The sequence below is a fragment of the Rutidosis leptorrhynchoides genome, chromosome 2, assembly GCF_046630445.1.
Source record: "Rutidosis leptorrhynchoides isolate AG116_Rl617_1_P2 chromosome 2, CSIRO_AGI_Rlap_v1, whole genome shotgun sequence".
Classification (NCBI taxonomy): domain Eukaryota; kingdom Viridiplantae; phylum Streptophyta; class Magnoliopsida; order Asterales; family Asteraceae; genus Rutidosis; species Rutidosis leptorrhynchoides.
In genome coordinates, this window is record NC_092334.1 from 566584283 (window position 1) to 566603219 (window position 18937).

Consider the following 18937-nt stretch of genomic DNA (forward strand, 5'->3'; position numbering starts at 1 on the left):
ACTATTCTTTATCATCAAAATTTTGACTGTTAAAGTCGTTTACAGTTTTTGCTGCTTCATCAGCATTTTTCCAATTTCGGAGAACTAGTTCATAGTTTGGGATGTTTTTCAGAAAATTCACATTCGAAGTATGTAAGTCTAGGAGATAGGCGTTATATGTATACATATAACTTTTGACGTAAAATTGTCGCGAAATTCAAAATACTGATTGCTAATTCCCAGTAGTTGGTGTGATAATTATTGTTACAGGATGTAGGTGAGTACATGATGGGGTTTTAATGAATAAGTATAGTGGCTTTTCGGAGAGGCTTAAGTCGAAGGTTAATGAAGTTTTTGATAAGTTTACTGCTAATGTGGCGAGATATGAGAGGTTCCCCGGTAACAATGATGAAGGGATAATTGTTATAATAAGGTTTATTCGTATAAACAAATGAAGGTGATTTGTTGAAGCTATGACAAAACTGTCTATTTTGGAAAGAGATTGAAAAATTATATTTGGTAATAAATATCAAAGGATCTGACACGGATACGTGTTAAACTATAACTTTGGTTTCGAGAGCTTTTCAGGTGCATGGCAGTGGGTAATGTGTGGTTGGATCATCATCTCGCATGTCTTTAATAATTTCGAAGTGTTTGAACACATATTGTAATTGTTAATATACATATGATGTTCTAAGATTTTGAATGATACAAATATTTTTGTGAGTTCCATGAATAGAAATGAGGTTCTAGGACAGTTTTGAAGTCAAAGTATAGTTTTGAAAGATGTAGGAATCTAAGAGTGATGATTTCGGTTATATCTTGAATCGAATTCTGAGATTTCAAAATCAGAATATGTAATTAGATTTTGAATGAGTATGGTTGTTTTGATTTCTATAAAAGAATGTATATTGTTGTGAAAGTAGGGAGTATAATGGATGATTTGCTGAATCAGATTCGAAGAATGTAACATATTAATTGTGAATTTATATATCTCTCGGGTATTACCTACCCGTTAAAAAAAATTTCACAATTAATATTTTGTACAAAAGAATTTTATTACAGTCTTTATGGAAATATATATGTATATATTTCTTCAGATATAATATAGATTTAACGAGTTAATATTAAATTAAACTCATTTGATTTATGGTTAAGGCTAGCATAGATAATTTCTAAACTTTAGAAATTACATAATCGTCGTAGAATGTTTTCCCAATGAAGTTATGAATCAGTACTTCATCATTGTGGTATTCCTTGGTATCTACATGGCGTATGACGTCGATGCTCGTGGGACAGATTGTGAAGTTGAGGTTTGCGATGCGGTTGTTGTTGGTGGTGGTAATGGTACTGTTGATGTTGTTGATGGTGGTACTGGTTATGCTGCTGGTGCTACTGCTGGTGTTTGTAACCTTTGCACCATATTCTCCAAAGCCACTACCCGAGCGCGAAGCTCGTTGACTTCTTCTATTACACCGGGGTGATTGTCGGTTCGGACGAGCGGATAAATAAGATCTAGAATTTGGTGTAGTATATAATCATGACGAGATACTCTGGAAATGAGAGAGAAAATGGTGTTTCGGACAGGTTCGCCGGTAAGTGCTTCAGGTTCATTGCCAAGAGGGCAATGTGGTGGATGAAAGGGATCGCCTTCTTCTTGTCTCCAATGGTTAAGTAGATTACGAACCCATCCCCAATTCATCCAGACTAGATGATGGCTAATTGGTTGATCCATTCCAGTCACGCTGCTTTCAGAGCTCATGTGGAAATCCATATCGGCATAGATGTCGGAATTCGAGGAACTCGAACTGGTTGAGGGATCCATCTTGTATGATCAGGGAAAGAATTTTTTTTTTGGTATAAAATAGATTGTAGAATTTAGATTTGGTATTCTTCAATATATAATTTACATATGTATATATAATACCAAAATCCCATAAATTACGGAGGAATCTTTGAAAGATGTCAGTCAAAGTTCACAGTAACAGATATGCTAAGATAAGAATTCGTCTATACACTATTATGCAATAAATGTAGGAAAACACGTCTAGACTTAAGAATGATAAGCAGGTAATTTCCTAAGGATGGTAAGTAGATGATTTCCGACTAAAAATGATAAGCAAAACTTTTGACATGCAGACACGGTAGAAGTCCAGGCTCATTAATGCATCCTAATGACTATCAGTCAGACACACTAATGCAGACCTGGTTCACTAAGACCACTGCTCTGATACCAACTGAAATGACCCGTTCATATACATTATAAACGATTCACAATAGTTGATTACATCGCGAGGTATTTGACCTCTATATGATACGTTTTACAAACATTGCATTCGTTTTTAAAAGACAAACTTTCTTTACATCAAAAATTGACAGCATGCATACCATTTCATAATACATCCAACTATAATTGACATAATAATAATCTTGATGAACTCAATGACTCGAATGCAACGTCTTTCAAAATATGCCATGAATGACTCCAAGTAATACCCTTAAAATGAGCTAATGCACAGCGGAAGATTTCTTTAATACCTGAGAATAAACATGCTTTAAAGTGTCAACCAAAAGGTTGGTGAGTTCATAGGTTTATCATAATAATCATTTCAATATATTAATAGACCACAAGATTTCCGTTTATAAATATATGTACACTCGCAAGTGTATAAAAGTATTCTATAAGTTGTAGGCACCCGGTAACAAGCCTTAACGTTCATGTTTTACCCTCTGAAGTACACCAGATCAGGTGTGTTTAAAATAACCTCGAAGTACTAAAGCATCCCATAGTCAGGATGGGGTTTGTCAGGCCCAATAGATCTATCTTTAGGATTCGCGCCTACCGTACATAGACAAGTAGTTTAATGTTACCAAGCTAAGGGTATATTTCTAGTTTAAACACACGTAGAATTAGTTTTAGTACTTGTGCCTATTTCGTAAAACATTTATAAAAACAGCGCATGTATTCTCAGTCCCAAAAATATATATAAAAGGGAGCAAATGAAACTCACCATACTGTATTTCGTAGTAAAAATACATATAACGTCATTTAACAAGTGCAAGGTTGGCCTCGGATTCACGAACCTATATTAATTATATATATTTATATGTTGGTCAATATTTGTCTAACAAGTTTTGGTCAAGTCATAGTGTACCACAATCCTAATGCTCGAGACTAATATGCAAAAGTCAACAAAAGTCAACTTGACCCAAAATGACTTCTAAAATTTATACGTGTTTATTATATAACTTAACTATAGTCGTTTTATATATTTAAATATATTTATTAGATTTTATAATAATAAAAGTCATTTATTAATAAAAATTTATATTAACGTTTATATATAATATATACTTTTATATATCTTAAGTAGTAAAATTTATAAAGTTCACTTAATATCATAAAACTATAGTGGTAAGTATTATTAATATAATTATATTACGCGTGGTGAAAAATATCTTTGTATCCCCTATTTATTTGATAAAATAATATTGATCATAATAATAATAAGTAAAAGTTGTATTATTTTGTAATAATAATTATTATTATTCTATAACAATATTTATATTTACTAAAAATGGTATTATGATAAAATGATAATACTAACATAATAGTAATAATGATATTTTATAATAACAATGATATTTCTATTAAAATAATAACGACGATAGTAATAATAATCATTTTAACAATAATACTAAAATTCAGTTGACTATAACTTCTAATCCGTTCATCGAAACCATTCGATATCTAAATGAAAAGTTCTTAATTTTTCGCTAGCTTTCCAATGACATGCATATCATATACCCTATCTCAGTAGCATATGTATCTAATTCAGGATTCAACAAACCTATCTAAGGACAATATCGAATGTACAAGCATGCATAATCCTATATACTCGAGCACTAGTCAGGGATACACTATTGATATATAAAAGTTAAGTTTGAGTGCTCACGTATCAATATTGAGATTCAATATTGCAGGAAAGTACGTAGACGCAACGGAGATGATAAACACTAGATTGACCTCACGAGCATACCCATGAACCATACACATCACCTCCATAGCTATAACCCATAATTTCCTTAGCTTCGACTCATTTAAAAAAACTATTTTGAAATCACTCGGACATCACTCTGTCGTAATATTTTATGTATACTAATAATATCTTGAAATAATACAGAGCAAATATATATATATATATATATATATATATATATATATATATATATATATATATATATATATATATATATATATATAAATCGATTGAGAGAGTTTAGAGAAATATATTTTCAAGTTTCTATGAAATAATGAAACCTATTGAATTCTATTTATAATAGATTTTTGAATTATTAAAGTGAATTATTAAAGTATGAATTATTAAAGTGAATTATTAAAGTGAATTATTAAAGTATGAATTATTAAAGTGAATTATTAAAGTGAATTATTAAAGTATGAATTATTAAAGTGAATTATTAAAGTGAATTATTAAAATATGAATTATTAAAGTAATTATTAAAGTATGAATTATTAAAGTTAAAGTAAAGTAAAAGTAAAGTAAAGGTAAAGTTAAAGTATAGTAAAAGTATAAAACTATATACGTATAATACGCGTATAAATATATATAATATTAATTTAAATTGTTATATATATTTAATAAAATAAAATATCGTTATCTTTATCATACTGGTTAAGTAATGAGTTGTCAAAAGTGGTTCTAGATATTTATAAAAAATATATACATTTTAATAATAAAGTTCTTTTTAAACTAAAAACGTTTTTTGTACTTTTGAAACTAAATCAAATAAATATGATAATTTTGTTTTCCAAAACTAAATATATTTAAGAATCATTTTGTTAAAAGGTTAAAATAATGGAAATCGTTATATCATAAAACATTTTAGAAAAGTAGAATTATATATTCATAATAGGTTTCAAGTTTTTAAATTACAGTCTATTGGTGAAGCATGGGATAAAGTCCAAAGGTTAAATAAACGTATGAAATCATCTTAATGAAAAATGTCGAGTTACTTAACTTGTCGATATCCAACATCTAAGTTATTTACACTCCACGTTCTTATTTTCATATTAAATAAAATGAAAGTTAACATAGTTATCTTATCAAGGTCACGAGGAAAATATTATAAAACATGCCTTGGAAATTAAACAGGAATTTCCACTAACTCTTGTCTAGTTCCCGTTAATTGACACATTTGTTCTTATTTATAAATCACTTTACCATTTTCCGAATGTTGTCAAAAAGAATAGATTTCTTAAATCACAGTGGACCTCATAACATAGGTCCGTAATCATATCATAATGTATCTGATAATTTAATCATTTAATATTATCTCTTAATTCTGTCGATAAATATATCGAAACAAATACGTTCATGTAAAGTATCATATATCTAATACTTTGTTAATGTTTTCAGTTAATATTATATATTATATATACATATCTATATACATATAATTGTTCGTGAATCGTCGAACACGGTCAAAGGGTAATTGATTACATGAATGTAGTTTCAAACTTTTTGAGATTCAACATTACAAATTCTGCTTATCGTGTCAGAAACATATAAAGGTTAAGTTTAAATTTGGTCGGAAATTTTCGGGTCGTCACATCATCCAACCTCAAGAAATCTTTGTTTCTTACAGTAGGTTATCATTCTAATACAAGGTAATAATCATATTCAAACTTTGGTTCAATTTCTATAACCATAACAATCTTATTTCAAGTGATGATCTTACTTGAACTTGTTTTCGTGTCATGATTCTGCTTCAAGAACTTCGAGCCATCCAAGGATCCGTTGAAGCTAGATCCATTTTTCTCTTTTCCAGTAGGTTTATCCAAGGAACTTAAGGTAGTAATGATGTTCATAACATCATTCGATTCATACATATAAAGCTATCTTATTCGAAGGTTTAAACTTGTAATCACTAGAACATAGTTTAGTTAATTCTAAACTTGTTCGCAAACAAAAGTTAATCCTTCTAACTTGACTTTTAAAATCAACTAAACACATGTTCTATATCTATATGATATGCTAACTTAATGATTTAAAACCCGGAGGCACGAAAAACACCGTAAAACCGGATTTACGCCGTCGTAGTAACACCGCGGGCTGTTTTGGGTTAGTTAATTAAAAACTATGATAAACTTTGATTTAAAAGTTGTTATTCTGAGAAAATGATTTTTATTATGAACATGAAACTATATCCAAAAATTATGGTTAAACTCAAAGTGGAAGTATGTTTTCTAAAATGGTCATCTAGACGTCGTTCTTTCGACTGAAATGACTACCTTTACAAAAACGACTTGTAACTTATTTTTCTGACTATAAACCTATACTTTTTCTGTTTAGATTCATAAAATAGAGTTCAATATGAAATCATAGCAATTTGATTCACTCAAAACGGATTTAAAATGAAGAAGTTATGGGTAAAACAAGATTGGATAATTTTTCTCATTTTAGCTACGTGAAAATTGGTAACAAATCTATTCCAACCATAACTTAATCAACTTGTATTGTATATTATGTAATCTTGAGATACCATAGACACGTATACAATGTTTCGACCTATCATGTCGACACATCTATATATATTTCGGAACAACCATAGACACTCTATATGTGAATGTTGGAGTTAGCTATACAGGGTTGAGGTTGATTCCAAAATATATATAGTTTGAGTTGTGATCAATACTGAGATACGTATACACTGGGTCGTGGATTGATTCAAGATAATATTTATCGATTTATTTCTGTACATCTAACTGTGGACAACTAGTTGTAGGTTACTAACGAGGACAGCTGACTTAATAAACTTAAAACATCAAAATATATTAAAAAGTGTTGTAAATATATTTTGAACATACTTTGATATATATGTATATATTGTTATAGGTTCGTGAATCAACCAGTGGCCAAGTCTTACTTCCCGACGAAGTAAAAATTTGTGAAAGTGAGTTATAGTCCCACTTTTAAAATCTAATATTTTCGGGATGAGAATACATGCAGGTTTTATAAATGATTTACAAAATGGACACAAGTACGTGAAACTACATTCTATGGTTGAATTATCGAAATCGAATATGCCCTTTTTTATTAAGTCTGGTAATCTAAGAATTAGGGAACAGACACCCTAATTGACGCGAATCCTAAAGATAGATCTATTGGGCCTAACAAACCCCATCCAAAGTATCGGATGCTTTAGTACTTTGAAATTTATATCATATCCGAAGGGTGTCCCGGAATGATGGGGATATTCTTATATATGCATCTTGTTAATGTCGGTTACCAGGTGTTCACCATATGAATGATTTTTATCTCTATGTATGGGATGTGTATTGAAATATGAAATCTTGTGGTCTATTATTATGATTTGATATATATAGGTTAAACCTATAACTCACCAACATTTTTGTTGACGTTTTAAGCATGTTTATTCTCAGGTGATTATTAAGATCTTCTGCTGTCGCATACTTAAATAAGGATGAGATTTGGAGTCCATGTTTGTATGATATTGTGTAAAAACTGCATTCAAGAAACTTATTTTGTTGTAACATATTTGTATTGTAAACCATTATGTAATGGTTGTGTGTAAACAAGATATTTTAGATTATCATTTTTTGATAATCTACGTAAAGCTTTTTAAACCTTTATTGATGAAATAAAGGTTATGGTTTGTTTTAAAATGAATGCAGTCTTTGAAAAACGTCTCATATAGAGGTCAAAACCTCGCAGCAAAATCAATTAATATGGAACGTTTTTAATCAATAAGAACGGGACATTTCAGTAATGGCTTTAGCTGTTTCATTCCGGGGGTTAGCATTTGTATCACTAGGTAGACTTCCCGGTTTTCTTTCACCTATTAACCTTGCTAGGTTACTTACTTCTTGTTCCAGATTTTGAATAGAAGCTTGTTGATTTCTAAATGCTTGAGCATTTTGTTCATTAGTTTGTTTTTGAGATGTGAAAAACTGCGTTTGAGTTTCAACTAGCTTCGTCATCATATCTTCTAAATTCGGCTTTTTATCATCGGTTTGTTGTGGTGGTTTGTTTTGAAAATTAGGTCTTTGCTGATTGTAATTATTATTGGATACTTGTTGATTGCTAGGACCTTGTTGGTTGTTGTATGGAATATTTCAGTTATAGTTCTGGTTTTGATTGTAAATTGGTCTTGGCAGTTGATAATTATTCTGATAATTATTTCCAGGCCTTTGGTTTATGTATGAAATATTCTCTCTTTGTTCCATTGTTAATTCAATACTGAGACAATCTTTTGTCAAATGTGGTCCTCCACACTGCTCACAACTAATTCGTATTGAGTGTATATCCTTAGTCATCTTTTCCATTCGTCTCTCGACAGCATCTATCTTTGCAGAAATGGAATCTAAGTCATGGCTAGAATCGGCTCTAGCTGCTTTAGATGATCTAACGATATCTTTTTCTTGGTGCCACTCATGTGAGTGGGAAGCAGTGTTATCAATAATTTTGTAAGCATCAGTTTCTGTTTTCTTCATAATAGAACCACCAGCTGCTATATCTATGTCTTTCCTTGTAGTGATGTCGCATCCTTGGTAGAATATTTGTACTATTTGACAGGTATCTAAACCATGTTGCGGACATCCTCTTAACAACTTTCCAAATCTAGTCCACGCCTCATATAGAGTTTCATTCGGCTTCTGTGTAAATGTAACAATTTCTCCTTGAAGTCTTACGGCTTTAGATGCAGGAAAGAATTGTTTAAGAAATTTTTCAACTAAAACGTCCCATGTATCAATCGCCCCTTCAGGTAACGATTCCAACCAATCTTTGACTTCTCCCTTTAAAGTCCAGGGAAATAACATGAGATATATCTGTTCATCCTCTACTTCTCGGATTTTAAATAGTGTGCAGATCCTATTAAAGGTACGTAGATGTTCATTTGGATCTTCCTTCGGCGCACCACTAAATTGGCATTGATTAGTCACCATGTGTAGAATTTGTCCTTTGATTTCATAATCTGGCGCATTAATGTCTGGATGAGTAATTGCGTGACCTTGGCCAGTGCGTTTAGCTCTCATTCGGTCTTCCATACTTAATGGTTCTGTTACTTCCATAATTGAATTTGTTGAATCGGAATCACTAGAGGATTATGATTTAATGGTTCGTTCCTCAACAATCTCTGTTTGAATGATTGGTGGTTCCGGAGGAAAGTTTAGTGGTTCAGGATCTACGAATCGTCCCTGAATATTCTCCGGATTCTCAATTGTGAGGTCGGGTTCAAAAAATGGATTATCAACGGCGACAATATTAGTTAGATGTCTTGATCTAGTTACAGGTGGTGAACGTACAAAAGGTGATGAACGTCTTGCTCGGTGCATTCACTGAATATCCTATTAGTTTTTAAAAGGAAAGAAAAATTATAATAAGTTATCCAATCAATAGACTTTTCTGATTTTGTCCACGTTTCGAATAGCCAAAAAATGCAGCAGAGGGGCAAGATTCGTTTGGTCTCAATATAATTGAGGACTGTTTGGCTCCAATAACCCGGTCCACGTACAAATCCAACTATTACTACGAACCAGAAAATTTTGATGTCTATTAATTTAACCACTTAAAATAAATTTTCGTAGTTTTAAGAAATTTAGATAAGAAGTAGATTAAAAATCTATGTCCTAAAAACTAGGATGGCGAGAAATAAGAAAGAAAAAGAGTTCGTCGGAAAAAGATCGAAAAAGAAAAATAAGAAAGAAAAATAAAAGGCGACGGAAAAATAAAAGAAACTTATAAAACTTAAAAACACTTGACTAACCCAACCTTATCACTACAACTAACTTAAAATTATAATCGCAAATTGAGATTACTAATTGGAATGATAATTGATACATAGGTAAAAGGCGTATAAAAATATTAAAGCTTACAAGAAAAACTATATCCCAAATGGCAATAACTTAAAAAGAAACTAAAACTTAAGAAGGCGTCGCAAAATTCTAAAGCACCTAAATCTTAGTCTAAAGAAAAAGCACTTAAGGGATTTTACGGCAAAGCCTAAAAATCTAGAAGTAAAAATAACTATGGCAAAAACTATGAGTTAAAAATAAATACGAGCGAAAAATACAAAAATTACGCTAAAACTATTAAAAAGGGATAAAATATAAAAATATACAAAAAGTTGTAAAAAGTACAATTTTTATAAAAATATTATTTTTATATTATTTATTTAATAAAACTATTAATTTTAAACTTTAAATAACTAATTAAACATAAAAATACAAATTAAATATAAAAACTAAATTAAATTATAAAATATATAACCCTAATTAGGGTTTAAATATATTAATAATAATAATTATCCGTAATTAATGCAGGCTGCAGTCAACTGTGGCGTGTCAGACGGGCTCATGTGATCGCATGAGTCCTAAGTTGCCCAGCCATGCGATTGTATGGGCTAGGGTTTCGGGCCACCGAGTGGGCTGCTACAGTACCGGACTCGAGTTTTAATATATATATATATTTTTTAAAATATATTTATAAAATATATTTATAAAATAAATTAAATAAAACTTAAATTTTTACAAACAAAAAAAATAGAAATAAAGAAACTTTATAAAACTTAAATATTTACCAAACTCTTAAAAATATTTAAATTTTTGTTTTTCTTTTAATATTTTTGAATATTTAAAACGTATTTTTACAAAAGCGTATTTTTTTTTATTTTATAAAAGTAACTAAAAAGAAAAATCTTTTTTTTTTATATATATATATTAGCGTTGCGCTTCCGGCTTTTAAGCTAGATTGTCTCCCCGGCAGCGGCGCCAAAAATACTTGATGTCATGCGAGGTGTATATAAAATAGCTTTATATTTTACACGGAAATACTATTAAATACGTTACAATTTTATACAAGATATTTATTTATTTATAGAATGGATATACTTAAACCTTGCTACAACACTTATAGGCAGTGTACCTAATCGTACAGTAGTGTAATTTTTAGTAAGCCCGGTTCGTTCCACAGGGAAAATCTTTAAACAAAGCTTAACGCTATATTAGTTTACTTTTATAAAAATACAAATATATATATAAGTAATATTATTATTATAAAGGGGGGTTTTTACCGTTTAATGACCGGTTTGTCGATTTTAAAACTTTAGTCGCAGTTAAAACAAAATGTAAAATATTAAATAAATAAAAGACTTAATTTAAAGCGTAAAGTAAATAACGATAATGAAATTGCGAATAATAAAAGTACGATGAAATAAACTTGCGATAATTAAAAGTACGATAATTAGAAGTGCAATTAAATATAAAATAAAGGAAATTAAATATGAAATAAAAGAATTATGCTTATTTAAACTTCCGTAATCATGATGTTTGACGTGTTGATTTTAGTTTTATGCCCATGAGTTAATTGTCCTTTGTCCTGGATTATTTAATATGTCCGTCTGATTTTTGTCCATAACAGTCCATCAGTCATAAATATAAAGTGCGAGTGTCCTCGTCAAATTATCCTTATACCCGAAGTTTAAATATTCCAACTAATTGGGGACTTAAACTGTAACAAGATTTTAATACTTTGTTTAATAATTACACCAGGATGTCGACTGAGTGTAACCCAAGGTTTTAATACTTTGTTATCAATTATGCCAATTGTCCTTGTACATAATTTCACCCCTGTTTTAATAATTCTAGTGGCTATTAATCTATTCTCGTGTCCGGTTAAATGAACGATTATTTGTACATATAAATACCCCGCCCATCGTGTCCGATCGAGTGTAAATGGTTATTTATAGGGACGCCCAATTGTAAATCTTTATATTAACATTAACAAACTATCATTTAGTTAAACAAATATAAAGCCCATTAATAGCCCATAGTCTAATTTCCACAAGTGTCGTTCTTTTGTCCAAACCCCAATTATGGTACAAAGCCCAATTACCCAATTTTAGTAATTAGCCCAACATCATGATTACTTCGGATTAAATAAGCATAATAATAACTTAGCTACGAGACATTAAATTAAAAAGGTTGAACATAACTTACAATGATTAAAAATAGCGTAGCGTTACACGGACAGAATTTTGACTTACACCCTTACAACATTCGCTAACACACCCTTTTATTAGGATTTAAAATTAAAATTAAAATTAAAATATAAATTATATATACATATACTACGTTGAGTGAAGAAGAAAAAGATGATTTTTGCGTTCACCAAACTGCGAATTTATAGGAGATGTGGCCTGACTTTTCATGCCATGCGATCGCATGGACTTTCTTCTTCCTGGCCATGCGATCGCATGGCCAGCTGGGAGAGCTCACATGTTGCTTGTTTCCTTGTGCCGACGTTTTATAAATATAATATAATATATATATTAATTTTAAGAATTAATTATATATTATATTATATTCATATGCATAGTTGACTTGTAATTTTTAGTCCGTTGCGTCGAGCGTTGAGAGTTGACTCTGGTCCCGGTTCTGGATTTTCGAACGTCCTTGCGTACAATTTAATATCTTGTACTTTGCATTTTGAATCTTGTACTCTTGTAATTTTGAGACGTTTCTTATCAATAATTGGAACCTCATTGATTGTATTTTGTACTTTTGAGCTTTTTGGTCGTTTGCGTCTTCAATTCGTTGAATATGTCTTTTGTCTTCACCTTTTATTATTTAAACGAATATCACTTGTAAATAGAACAGTTGCAACTAAAAGCTTGTCTTTCTTGAGGAATAATGCTATGAAATATATGTTCGTTTTTAGCATTATCATCTATGAAGATAATGCAGCTTGCATAGCACAGATGAAAGAAGGGTATATCAAAAGTCACCGAACCAAACACATACCTCCTAGATTCTTCTCATACACTCAAAATCTCATTAAGGACAACGAGATTGAAATGAGATATGTTCAAACCAGCAAAAACTCTGCTGATCTTTTCACGAAATCACTTCCAACTGCTATTTTCAGAACACACGTTCATAACATTAGCATGAGACATGTTCAAAAGATGTAACAACCGAAGTGATGTCTACTTGAGGGGGAGTCAACTCCATGCTGCACTCTTTTTCCCTTAGCTAAAGTTTTTCCCACTGGGTTTTCTTTAGCAAGGTTTTTAACGAGGCAGTAACTTACAGTTGATCTTCAACAAACAAAATTGCTACCCAAGGAGGAGTGTTATAATATATAAATATATATATATAAATGGATAGTCAATTATTGATACACAAAAGTAATATTATTGTATTACCTAAACTTGTAATATTTTTGCTATAAATAGCCATGAATGCAAGCATTAAACTTGCACCATTTTCTCACACTTACAAAGTGTTTCTTTCTTTCTCTCCATTATCATCTTTGTTCTTACACTTCATTATTAGTATTCTTAATCAAGAATCAAATCACTAAAGGTAATTATAAGCCTACTGAATTATAACATCAAGAATCAAACCACTAAAGGTAGTTATAAGCCTACTGAATTATAACACACTTAATATTTTTATTTTACCTAAAAATATGAGAACTTTAATAACTAGACAATTTCATCCATCGATGAAAAATAGCAACAAAGAATACAACCAAAATAGCTGGGTTCGAGACTAAACAAACGAAGCAAACTAGTATACAATCTTATCTACAATCGAGCCTAACGAGCATGAAGCTGGACAAAAAAAAGCGAGATAAACAACTAATCAACACAACAATGAACTAAAGCAACATAACAACTAAAAATCACAGAACACCAACAAAGATCAAGCGACTCTATCAACCTTTGGGCCCAATTTACACAACTTGTCATTCACCGTTTACATTGAATTTTCTTGCCTGAACGATTGTCAAACTTGTAACTTGAAATGTTCGAAGACCTGTTTCCGACCAAAATTACGTTGAAGGAGCCAACAACCCATGATTCACGAGCCAACAACAAACTATCGTAATTGTAACAAACTAATTGTCAAACTTATAAGTTGAAATGTTCAAAGATCCGTTTTCGACCAAAATTACGTTGAAGAAGCCAATAATCCACGATTCACGAGGCAACAACCCATGATTCACGAGCGAACAAAAAACTATCGTTACAAACTTTCCTGAAGATTCTGCCTGACGTGGAACATGCGTTCCATTCGCGTGTTTAATGCCCATATATTTTTGGTGTCCGTGTGCAGGTTACAGGGTATCCTACATATTTGGCCAAGTGGAAGGGCTTACGTATAAACAAAGTCTTAAAATCGTCAAGTGTTTCTTCACGGAATTCTCCATTCGGATGGTCCCTTATATGAATTGCATGTTAGAGTTATATCCGGCACTTTCCATCTGGCTAGCTTCTAAATGGCTTTCACTGTTTTGTTGTTTATCTGGTTTTTGCCTAGTCGGTGTATGTCAGTCTTTCACCTGTCCTATGCTTATTCGGCTAGCATCCAGGTTGCTTGTACGTCACCCTTGTGTCTGGCAGCCGTTTTGACTTTAATCGTTGTCTTATTTCTGGCTGGTAACAACACATATTCTTGAATTCTTTTGATGTTTTACTTGATATATGTGGGTAAGTCTTACGCGAATAAGGCTTATTTGATACATATAACGTATGTGTATCATCACAAATGTTTGCAATTTCCAAAACAATGATGACTTCCCGTCGTTCTCTACTATTGTGCCTCTACCACCCCCACTACCACCAAGATGCACCCAACCTCCCAAATTGCCTCCGTACACCTCTGCCACTCTTTCCTTTCCTCTGGCTGTTTCGGCAGGTGGTTTTTTTTTCCGTAGGTAGCGGTGTTTTACCAACCTCAGTTTAGACAGCTCCTCTGCTCCGTGCATGTTTTTTTATTGGGAGAATCGAAAAAACGGTTACGAGGCATATGTGTGATGCCCCGTCCAAAATCAATGGTACGGATCATCAACAACAGGTCCATTACACGGTATAACACTACATGCTGTTTTAAAACAAAGTTTTGCATTCATAAAAAGATAACGTTTTACCAACGACAAACGTTTAACAAGAGTAACATGCTTCTACGAATAGAAAGTATTTAAAAATAGTACGTGACACTTAAGTCATTACAAACCATAGTTCAAATGTAACCAAAGTTGTGAATGCAAAATAAAAAGTTCCATGTTTGAGACATCTTGTAACGACCCGCCAAAATCGCTATTGACGCGGTACATTATTCATTGATTTCATAGTGAGGTTTTGACCTCTATATGATACGTTTTGTGAACATTGCATTCTTTTGAAAAGACACACCATAAATGAATATCTAATTCCAAGGTTTTCGACATCTTATGATTTCTACATATAGACAATCACCGTAAATAATAGTTTACAATAATACATCCGTTGACAATGCAGTCAAAATAAGATACATGGTGATGATTTTGTGAATGCAAAGTTTTCTCGAATAAAGCATGTATGACTCCATGCACATAGCTTGTATAACGTATAAGCAAACAACGGAAGACTTCTAGGAACCTAAGAATAAACATGCTTAAAAGTGTCAACACAAAGGTTGGTGAGTTCATAGTTTTAATATTGCGCATAATCTGTATATAAAGGTGGATCACAAGATATCAGTTGTTTCATCCAGAAACGTTTATCAAAGTATTCTACGAAATTGAGCACCCTGGTAACTAAACTTTAACGTTATAATAAGTACCCATGTTTTAACATACACGCAACCAACATGTACAATACACGCAATCCAACGTGTACTAAACTCAAATAGCATACGTCTATTTTATAGTTCAGGTTAGGGTTTCTTTACCTGGAACAGACAGGAATGTCAAGCCCTATGGATCCATATATAATTACTCGCGCCCATCAGTTCTTATAACTGGTAGTTACTAGTTACCAAAGCTAAGGGATTTTCGGTTCAAACTCAGTGTAGAATTTAATATGTACTTGTATCCATTGTGTTTAAAATAAAGTGCATGTATTCTCAGCCCAAAAATATAGATTGCAAAAGCAATTAAAAAGGGAGCAAATGAAACTCACCGTTCAATATTGTGGTTCAATATTGTAGAAAAATGTATGTAGGTGCAACGTAAATGATAAGTGCAAGGTTGGCCTTTGAACAAAACCCCGAACAATACCCATAACCGCCTTAGATATAACCCATAAATTCCTTAGCTTTAACCCATTTGAAAACTCATTTTGAAATCACCCGAACATAACTCCGTCGTAGTATTTTATATATTTTACTAATAATGATACTTATTAATAATAATAATAATAATAATAACAACAGTAATAATAATAATAATATCATATTGAGTAAAATAGAGATATAGATATTGATATATGTGTGTTTTTGAAATGAAATTATGTGGAGTGTTCAGTAAAATGATCTTCGAATATATAAGCCAGTATGACCATGATGAAGCATTAAAATAATAAAAAATTAAAACGTGCGAATTATTTAGCAGCCATCGAATTTGTAAGTTTCTCTGTTGTGACGACCCGAAAATTTTTGACCAAATTTAAACTTAATCTTTATATAATTCCGACTTGATAAGCAATGAATTTTTAATACATCTTGAACCTCCGGAAAGAGTTTTACACAAGCTTTTGTTCACCCTTTTCTTCCGACGATTCACGAACGTCATAACTTGATTTAAGTGTTTAATTGTTTAATTATTGTATATATATATGGATTTATATATATTTAACTTGAAAATATGATAATTAAATATCTCATTAAGTATATTAATAAAGTATTGTATATATATTTTCATACTACTAATTTAAAGAGTTTTTGAACAATATATATGTTACTATTTAAACGACGTAATTAACTTATGTTAAAATGTATTTACATATAATGTATTACGAGTGTAAATACATCCTTACAAGTATTGAATATACTTTATAATATACCAATACATATAAAGGTTAGGTATACTCGTATTTCTGTTCAATTTTCTCAAGAATTCTACTCGCATTCATACGGTATTTTTACCCGTATTATACACAGCTTCTAGAAGTATTTACTATTGGTATATACCAATAAAAATCTGCAATTATTTGTGTAATATGTCATCCATGACCTAATCAATTTAATATGTCATCCATGACTTAATACATTTTAACTTATCTTAGATATTTTCACTAAAAGTCAAATTTTCAAGTCTATAAATAAGCACTATTTCTAACTCAATTTTACACATTCATTTTCCAAATTTTACTTCCAATTTTCACACACACTTGCAAGAACTCTCTCAAGTTTTGTTCTACTACTTCTTTCCAGCAACTTTACATTCTAAACTTGAGGTAAAAACTCTACTTCAACTCTTGTTCAATTCATATATTTATAGCTATCTATATAAGAGTTTATAAACTAGAACATAGTTTAATTGATTCTTAATTTGTTTGAAAAACTAATCTAATCTTTCTAACTTAACTCTAATAACACTTATTTATATGTATTATGATGTTATATTAAGTTAATATAAGAACTTATAACTTGTACATATGAAGAACACCTTGAAACTTAACATATATCCTTTTAATCTCCATTCAGTAAAAAGCGGGCTGTTTTGGGTTGGAATTAAAAACCTATCTTAGACTTTGAGTTCGAGGTTAAGACTTTGGAAATATGTTAATATATGTAAATAAGACTTCCAGTATTTTTTTCATGATTTTAGACAAAGTGGAAGTATTTTATCAAAAATCATATATTGGGTGGTTGCCGGGATTTTTCCAAATCTGTCCACCGACACAAAAAGAGGGTAAAGCTCTAAAAATTACTACTTGGGATGAACTTTTCGAATTGGTTTTGTAAAATTTACTTCTTAAGGAATCCATAGCAATTTGATTCACTTTAAACGGAGTTGTAATGTATATTTGGCGAGCAAAACAAAACCTGCTAAAATTAACGTGGTATGGACAAAATTTATATTATAAAAACTATATTAACCATATCCTTGTTAACTTTTCCTATATCCTATATATATTTGAACATGTTATCATTAGTATAACAAAATATTATAATCTTGATTAATTTCAAGATTATATATATAATAATCTTGGTACGTTCCATGACAATACATGCACAATACGTTTTGATAAATCCTAAGACAATACGTACACAATACGTCTTAGTTAATTCTAAGATAATATGTATACAATACGTCTCTGGATTGATGCAAGACAATACGTACACAATACGCCGTGGGGTAATTCTAAGATTATATATATATATATACCGATTATTGGACTGTTGGACTCTTGGACTTTTCGGACTATTTTGGACTACTAAACTTGACAACTTAAATAATCACATGTGATTGAAAATATAAATAATCACATGTGATTGAAAATATAAACTTAAACAATCACATGTGATTGAATATATGATATGAACTTGCTATATTAATTTTGTTCACATGTATTATTATCTGAATCGTTATTATTAATATAGGTTCGTTAATCCAAGGACGACGACCATATTTTTAATAAGTTAAAAACTTATTATTAATATACTTTTACTACCGTGAGTATATAGTCCCATTTTTAAACTCTACAAATATTTTGGGATGAGAATACATGCATTTTATGTTTTACGCCATGGACACAAGTACTTAAAATATATTCTACGTTGAGTTGTACCACCTTGCATATCTTCCCTAATAGCTTGGTAACTAATATTTACATGTTGTAAGAACATGTAAGCGCGAATTCTATTGATAGATCTATCAGGTTTGACAACCCCAGCTGGGCTAGTCGCTCTAGTATCGTAAACGGTTGCATAGTACTTTTTTTACTACACTTGGTACAGTGTAGGGAGATTTCATAATAAAGGGAATATGCCACATTAATGGTTAAGTATGGTTACCGAAGCGCTCAACAACTTATAGAATACTTTTATACACTTGCGAGTGTACATATATTTATAACTATGAAAATCTTGTGGTCTATATTTATATCAATGCTAAACCTATATATCTCACCAACCTTTGTGTTG